This window comes from Stomoxys calcitrans, chromosome 4 (assembly GCF_963082655.1).
Source record: "Stomoxys calcitrans chromosome 4, idStoCalc2.1, whole genome shotgun sequence".
NCBI lineage: Eukaryota > Metazoa > Arthropoda > Insecta > Diptera > Muscidae > Stomoxys > Stomoxys calcitrans.
In genome coordinates, this window is record NC_081555.1 from 181177016 (window position 1) to 181186491 (window position 9476).

A 9476-nucleotide genomic window follows, 5' to 3' on the forward strand; every position below is an offset into this window, starting at 1 on the left:
TTGAAGGTCATGAGATAAGCCGTTGTACGAAATTTCTGCCAAATCGGATGAAAATTGCGCCCTCTAGCGGCTCAAGAAGTCAAGATTCCAGATAGGTTTATATGGCAGCTACATTAGGTTCTACACCGATTTACGCCATACTAAGCACAGTTATTGAAAGTCATAACAAAACACCTCATGCAAAATTTCGGCCAAATCGGATAAGAATTGCGCCCTTTAGAGGCTCAAGAAGTCAATACCCAAGATCGGTTTATATGGCAGCTATATCAAAATATGGACCGATTTAAACCATACTTAGCGTAGTTGTTGGAAGTGCTGCCAACACTATGTGCAAAATTTCAATAAAATCGGATAAGAATTGCGACCTCTAGAGGCCCAAGAAGTCAAGACAGACGGACGCACAGACGGACGGACATGGCTACATCGACTTAAAATGACGATCAAGAAAATATATACTTTATGGGGTCGTATACACATATTTCGAGGTGTTACAAACATAATGACGAAATTAGTATACCCCCATCCTATGGTGGAGGGTATAATAAGTCACCCTTTAATGCCTTGTACCCGCTTAGTGCAATTGGGTTCAAATGTGAATAATTGCAAAATACTCTTTAAATACCCTCATATTTGAGTCAGTAATATATTCGCATGTTAAGGTCAAGCGAATTATATAGCAGGGGAGTGATTGTGGTAATAATTACCCCTTGTGTTTATTGGTAAAAGCCCTTTATATTTTTGTGCATCTCATTATTGATTTTGTAGCGAAGTTTGGCATGGATGTTGCAAGCCACAACAAAATTGCATGCAAAACATTTTAGACCAAATGTGCCCTCCAGGGTATCAATTGGTTAATAGGGCAGCCATACGTGAACATGGTAAAATTTGGGTCATTTGACCAATTTGACCAATCCTATGATGGTGGGCATAAAACTTTTTTTTACGTTTTTTCTAAGGTTTAAATCTTTAAAAAGTAATATTTGAATACGTTACTTCATTTAGGAAATTAGGTGACAACTTTCGATCTCATGCATTTTTTATACCCACCATATAGGGGGTATATTCATTTAGTCATTCCGTTTGCAACACATCGAAATATCAATATCAGACATACAAAGTATATATATTTCGGATCGGCGTAAAATTCTAAGACGTTTTAACGACGTCCGTGTGTCTGTCCGTTTGTCCGTCCGTCTGTTGTAATCACCCTACAGCCTTCAAATATTAAGATATTGAGCTGAAATTTGGCACAGATACGTCTTATTGATGCACGCTGTTTAAGATCTTGAACAGGCCAAATCGGACCATATTTGATATAGCTGCTATATAGACCAATTTTCCGATAAAGAGTCTAATGCCCATAAAAACTTTATTTTTTATCCGATTTTGCTGAAATTTGAAACAGGAAGTAGTTTAAGGCCTCCCGACAACTGACCCAAATATGGTTCAGATCGGACTATATTTAGATATAGCTGTCATATAGACCGATCTCCTGATAAGGGGTCTGAAGCCCATAAAAGCTTTATTTATTAACCGATTTCGTGGAAATTAGCAACAGTGGGTTATTTTAAGCCTCCCGACATCTGACTTAAATATGCATTAGATCGGTCCGTAGTTAGATATAGCTGCCATATAGACCAATCTCCCGATAAGGGGTCTAAAGGCCATTTAAGCTTTATTTATTACCCGATTTCGCTGAAATTTAACACAGTGGGTTATTTTAAGCCTCCCGACATCTGACTTAAATATGGTTTAGATCGGACTATATTTAGATATAGCTGCCATATAGATCGATCTCCCGATAAAGGGTCTGAAGGCCATAAAAGCTTTATTTATTACCCGATTTCTCTGAAATTTACAAAAGTGGGTTATTTTAAGCCTTCCGACATCTGACCTAAATATGGTTCAGATCGGACTATATTTAGATATAGCTGCCATACAGACCGATCTCCCGATAAAGGGCCTGAAGCCCATAAAAGCTTTATTTTTTATCCGAATTCGCTGAAATTTGAAACAGTGAGTTATTTTTAGCCTCCTGACACCCGACTTAAATATGGTTCAGATCGGACTATATTTAGATATAGCTGCCATATAGACCGATTTGCCGATAAGGGGGCTGAAGCCAATGAAAGCTTTATTTATTACCCGATTTCGCTGAAATTTGCAACAGGGAGTAGATTAAGACCTCCCAACATTCGACTTAAATATGGTTCTGATCGGACTATATTTAGATATAGCTGCTATATAGACCGATCAGCCGATAAGGGGACTGAAGCCCATTAAAGCTTTATTTATTACCCGATTTCGCTGAAATTTGAAACAGTGAGTTATTCTCAGCCTCACCATATCCGACCTTAATACGGTTCAGACCGGTTAATATCTGGATATATCTACCAAAAAGACCAATATTTTGTTCTACAAAATTGAATAGAGATATATTTATTAGACCACGCAATGTAGGTGCCGAATTATGGTGCTAAAGTTATCCAATTTTCTCCGGATTGTGCCAAAATGGGGTTTACATATATACCCGAGGTGGTGGGTATTCAAAGTTCGGCCCGGCCGAACTTAATGCCTTTTTACTTGTTTTACAGTTTTAAACTTAAATTTTAAGAACATTTATCCGATATTCCCTGAGATTGCCTGTTCATGTGTCCCTTGAACGTATGATGCACAAGCCTTGAAAAAGGAAATAATCATTCGCTCCCTGGGTACTAAGAAATCTACAATCAACTGAATTTTAATTGTGGGAAATAATAATTAGTTTATATCATAAGCGTAGGAAGGTCATAAGCCAAGAATAATTTTAGACCGCCTCCGACTGGAATTTACTACTTAGCTTTCTATAAAATTTGATCCGTTTATTACCTTCCAATGCTGTTATGCAAATACGGTCGTGTCTCTCCGTCTGTCTGTTGCTATCACGGTTAAAAAAATGAGAAAACGAACTGAAATGTTGAACGGGTTATGTTTTAAATGGGCCATATTCTCCAAGGGACCGGAACGAGCTTGCTCACGTACAGGAGCTTGACGAGGATCTCCTCATCCACATGAAAATGTGGCTACAACAACAGTAACGAGAAATCAAGTAGATCATGTTGGGATAGATGGAAGGCGTTCTCATTACCTTGTTGCAGCAATGGTTCGCAAACGTCTTAATGTAGTGGGAAACGTACGATGTGACACTGCAAGCTGGACTTCGGAAAGCTGCAAACACAACAGGTATAAGTATAGCTGCGCAATGACAAACCATTGACCATGGAAAGAGCAGCAACATCTCCCAAGGAAACCATGGTACGACCAGAAATGCCAAAATGCTACTGAAACCGAAAATGCAGCATATAGTCAAAAGCAACGCGCCAGATGGAGAGGAGATATCGGGAGAAAAGGAGAGTCTCTTCCGCAAGAAGAAGAAGAAGAAGAAAGTGAAGAAGAAAATGGAAAGATGTGGTGAGTATGGGTTAATCAAGATATTCAGGAGCCAATGAAATCCGAAATTTCAAAAAATTAAATATGAAACCGATGGCTTTGGTACAGGCACTTCTTCCTGCAGAGACAAAGAAGGAAATTTGATAACTAATACAGATAATGTGCTGAGGTTACGAAAAGAACACTTTTCCCAGCTGCTGGTATCCGATGACGGTGACCATGAGCATACTACAGAACCAATCCCTGATGATGATATAGAATATATAACACCTAGTCAGAACGAGAACAACGTAGCAGTAACCCGAATGAAAAACAATAAGACAGCTGGAGCCGATGGGTTGCGGTTGAAAAGAATTAAATATCAAAACGATGGCTTTGGTACAGGCACATCCTTCTGCAGAGACAAAGAAAGAAATCTGTTAATTGATAGTGTGCTGAGGAAATGGAAAGAACACTTTTCCCAGCTGGTGGTGGCCATGAGAATACCTCAGAACCAATCCCTGATGATGATATAGAATATATATCACCTAGTCAGAACGAGAACCATGTAGCAGTAACCCGGCTGAAAAACAAAAAGGCAGCTGGAGCCAATGGGTTGGGATGAAAAGAATTAAATATCAAAACGATGGCTTTGGTACAGGCACATCCTTCTGCAGAGACAAAGAAAGAAATCTGTTAATTGATACAGATAGTGTGCTGAGGAAATGGAAAGAACATTTTCACAGCTGCTGGTATCGGATGACGGTAGCCACGAGCATGCCACAGAACGAATCCCTGATGATTATATAGAATGTGTACCACTTAGTCAGAACGAGGGCCACGTAGCAGTAACCCGACTCAAGAACAATAAGGCAGCAGGAGCCGATGGGTTACCCGCTGAACTATTTAAGACCGGAGGCGACACCCTGATAAGGCGTATGCATTAGCTCGTTAGTGCAATATGGATAGAATTGCCAGAGAGTCAGCATACTATGTCCCGGACACAAGGAAGCCGACGAAAGGCTATGTGCCAAATACAGAGGAATAAGTCTGCTTCCCATCGCATACAAGATACTATCGAGCGTACTGTGTTAAAGAATAAAGTCTAAAGTCAAGGAAATAATTTGGCCTTAACAGTTTGGCTTTGGACCTGGTAAAACCACTATAGGCACAAATCAACACTTACCATATTTTCGTTGACTACAAAGCCGCCTTTGACAGCCCTATGGTTAGGTTAGGTTAGGTAAGAGTGGTAATCCTTTAGACAATTTTAGGTCCATTGTGATACCACAGTAGCGACAGACCAAGGCTTCTGGCGGGAATCAAACCCATGACCCCTGCACTGGTAGTCCAAGCACGCTACCAACTCGGCTACCGGGGCACCCTAGATGTTCAAAGCTGATTTTGATATGCCTGCAAAACTGATACGACTTTGCAGGATGACGCTTGCTGATACACGCTCCTCAGTTAAAATAGGAAAGAATCTCTCCGAGTCGTTCATTATCAATCGAGGTTTCAGACATGGAGACAGCCTATTGTCTCATCTCTTTCATACACAGCTGGAGAAGATTATACGAGTGAATAGGCAAGACAACATGCCACACGTCTACGCCGACGACATCGATATTATGGGTCCGTCACTGGAAGAAGCAATTGCAATCTTTGAAAGTATCGAAAGAGAATGAGCGAAAGTGGGTTTCTCAGTTACTGGAGATAAGTCAGAGAGGGTGATCTTAACTCACACATACGCCTGTAAACCCGAGCTGATAAAGAAAATGGAGAAAGTTGGGAATTACAACTTAGATATCGGTTGGGTTGAAAATCCAAGTCAGGAATTCCGTATTACTTACAAAATCCCTAATTGTTTTCCCTACCACGTCCCTAAGTTGGTTCATATCTGGTATTGTGTCCCCACCTAAGTGCCGATGTCTGTTTGATGCGAAAACCGGGCAATGACATAGGAAATGCACTAACGTCTCATTATCTTCCCCATATTCCCTACCCATGCTATCACTTGCCGCACCGATTTTGCATAAGTGAGCTCGTAGTCCTATGTGTCCTGTTATGATACCGAAAGCTACGCTGACCTCTTGCTTACTTTCTTTCAGTAATAGTATCGTCTTCCGACAATCTGGATTTCCCCATAGGGTTTTCGTCGCCCTACCGACCATTTCGGAGTTCCACAGGGCCAATAGTCTCGCAGTTCAATAGTCTCGTCTTCCGACAATCTGGATTTCCCCATAGGGTTTTCGTCGCCCTACCGACCATTTCGCAGTTCCACAGTGTCAAATGAGCGAAAGGCTTGGAATTAACCATGTTTATTGACGGCAGTCCTCTGGCCTTCACTGCCAAATCGCCTGCTTCTATATTCCCCCTTACTCCGCTATGACCGGGCAACCAAACGATGCGGATTGTGCCATTCTCAGAGAAGAAGTTAATCTCCTTCTTACACTCCAATACAACTTTGAGATAGTCAGCAACTTTATCTACCTTGACATTGCTGTAACCCAAACAAATGACACCAGTTTTGAAATAAGACGAAGGATAATATTGGCTAACAGATGATACTTTGGATTAAGCAAGCAGATGAGAAGCAAAGTTACCTATCGACAGACCAGACCATACAAGACACTGATTCTACCCATGTGTTGTATGGCGCCGACGCGAAAGAAGATGAGGTGGTATTTGGAGTGTTGGAGAGAAGAAACCTTCGTGAAATATATGGACCAGTTTGCGTTAATGAAGAATGTAGGCGTCGAGCTCTATGATAACAATAGCATAGTTAAACTCATCCAAATACAATGGTTGCATTGGCTAGGTCATGTGTTCAGAATGGATGAAGAAGCTTCAGCATAGAAGTCTTTTGAAGGCGACCATAAAAGAAAATGCAAAAGGGGAAGACAAAATCTCCGATGGAATGACCAACTGAAGAGCGACATCTCGAAATTGGGTGTCGGAGATTGGAGTGGAAGAGCAGAAGATCGAGGCTATTGGACATCTATTCTACGTTCGGCGAGAGAAATACATTTTGTGTAATGGTCAATTAAAGTAAAAAGTAATATTGGAATTTGGATTACAAACGAATGATGAAGATCCACATGTAAATACTTTCAACGTCTTCCGTACACTTCAAAATACACACCAAAAATAAGAGAGACTATGACTGTACCAATGAATGTACCCCATGAATTCATATGAAATGCATTCGTTATGCAAATACAAACAAGTCTACCATATCTAATAATGAATTGATGTAATAAAAAAATGTTTGCTTCTGTCTATTTGACTTAGCAATAGGTTCTTAGGCATTATGCTAATATAGGTGCTTTGATTAGGCCATTTCTTGGGTTTTAAATGACGTTGGTGTCGATTACAATAAAAAAAATTACCAAACAACAGGGTCCTTGGACACATGAACAAATGTTAATACACACATATGTCATAGACTAACAAACTCGTACAAGGATTTATTCTAGTATAATCACTTCGGGGTTTGAACACCCATTTTTATTGAGCTCAATATAATGATTGGTTTCTTGAAAATTTAAATTTTTCGCGTTTTTGATAAATCGGTTTCTTGCCTAAATTAACCGGTTTCTTACTAATGGTTCATTTCATTAAAGTTTTGTCTTTCGCAATTATTTTCTTAGGGAAAAAGGAATAGTTAAAAAAAAATTGTCGAAATTCTGTCTTTAGGGAAAAATTCCACAAACATTTTGTCGAATTTTTGTCTTTATAGAAAATTTAATAAAATTTGTTTTTTGGAATTTTTTTTTTTATCGAAATTTTGTTCTACAAACAACTGTAGTCGACTTTTTTCGGTAGAGTAAATATCTTGAAATTTTTGAAAAAGAATTGTAAAGTTAATTTGATCTTTATCTTATATTTAGAGAATTTTTTGTTGAAATTTGAGACAAATGAAATGAAAGACAAAATACCAACTTTTGTTTTTATAGAAAACTTCATGATATCAGATTAGTGCCTTACTCCCAAAGACATTTCATTTTAATCCCATATTGCTTTGGTCGTAAATTTGTCCAATTTGGGGGTGTTTTGGGGAAGGGATGAACCCCCAGATACTTGGTCCCACATTTGGATATCAGATTCGTATTCTACTCGCAAATATCTTTTATTTAAGTCCCATATTACCATGGTCGGTAAATATGTTCCATTTAGGTGTTTTCTAATCTTAAATACCTTTCAAATATCCGCTAGGTGCCCCATCCGAAATTTAGATACCAACATTTTTGCTTTTAGATTACTATAAGAGGGCACAAAAAATTTCGTTTAAATCGAGATCTGGCGTTTTTGAAAATTATGGTAAGTGGGAGGGTCCGCCGCCCCTACAGATATAAAAAAATGTAGTACCCTATTTTCACCACGGAGTCATTATGCACCATCACGAAAATTGGTTCAGCCGTTTTTGAGTCTATACGGAACAGACAAACAAACAAACCAACGAACCATAGGTTGCGGCTATACTAATTTCGTCATTCTGTTTGTAACACCTCGAAATATGCGTCTGAGACCCCATAAAGTATATATAGTCTTGATCGTCATGTCATTTTAAGTCGATCTAGCCATGTCCGTCTGTCCGGCCGTCCCTCTGTCTGTCAAAAGCACGCTAACTTTCGACGGAGTAAAGCTAGCCGCTTGAATTTTTGCACAACTACTTTTTATTAGTGTAGGTCGGTTGGGATTCTTAATGGGCCAAATCGGTCCATGTTTTGACATAGCTGCCTTCTTAAGTCTCTAGAGGGCGCAATTCTCATCCGATTTGGCTGAAATTTTGTACAACGGTTTCTCTCGTGACCTTCAACATACGTGTCTGATATGGTCTGAATCGATCAATAGTTTGATACAGCTCCCATATAAACCTATATCCCGATTTTGGTTCTTGAGCCCCTACAAGGCGCAATTCTTATCCGAATGAACTGAAATATTACACAATTACATCTACAATGTTCAGCATTCATTTATGGTCCGAATCGAACTACAACTTGATGTAGCTCCAATAGCATAACAGTTCTTATTCAATATTCTTTGTTTGCCTAAAAACAGATACCGCGCATACAACACGACAAATGCGATCCATGGTGGGGAGTATATAAGATTCGGCCCGGCCGAACTTAGCACGATCTTACTTGTTATATATATGATATATAAGGTTGCCTTGTTAGCTTCATCTAAGGTATATTTGTAAAACTTTAATGGGTTTAAATTTATATAAAAAAAGTAAGCGGGTTAACCAGTTTTTTTTTAAAAACCTCAAAAACTTAAGCCGGTTTCTTAAAAAAGCTAATTTTTCGAATAGTTCGAAAACAAATTTACTAAATAAGCCAATTTATTGATAACGCTAATTTATTATAATCTCAAATACTTATAATAACACATTTGCTTAGTTTCGAATGTAAGCAATATGAATACAGTGAGAAAAAATTATCACAAACAATTTTTTGCATTAAGTGAATTTAACTTTTTTGAAAAAAGTATGTATTACGAATAGATCATCTATCATCATGTTTCAAATGTTATTTGGCTGAAATTTGGCGTGACGTGTTTCGGTATGACTTCCAACAACTGTGGTGGAAATCGGTCCATAACCTGATATGGCTGTCATATAAACCAATCTGGGGTCTTGACTTCTTGAGCCTCTAGAGGGCGTAATTTCTATCCGATTTATCTGAAATTTGGCATGACGTGTTTTGTTATGACTTCCAAAAACTGTACTAAGTATGGTTCCAATTGGTCCATAACATGATATAGCTTTGATATAAACGGATCTGGGATCTTGACTTCTTGAGCCTCTAGAGGGCGCAATTATTATCCGATTTGGGTGAAATTTTGTATAAAATACGTGTCAAATATGGTCTGAATCGGTCTGTTGCTTGAAACAGCATCGGTCTATAGCCTGCAACAGCACAACAGAGATACTGGGAAAAGAACCCGACGAATTTGATCCATGGTGGAGGGTATTTAAGATTCGGCCTGGCCGAACTTAGCACGCTTTTACTTGTTATGTATTCGGTCGCATATTTTTCGCCCCATTAGTGATGCCAAATCTAGGC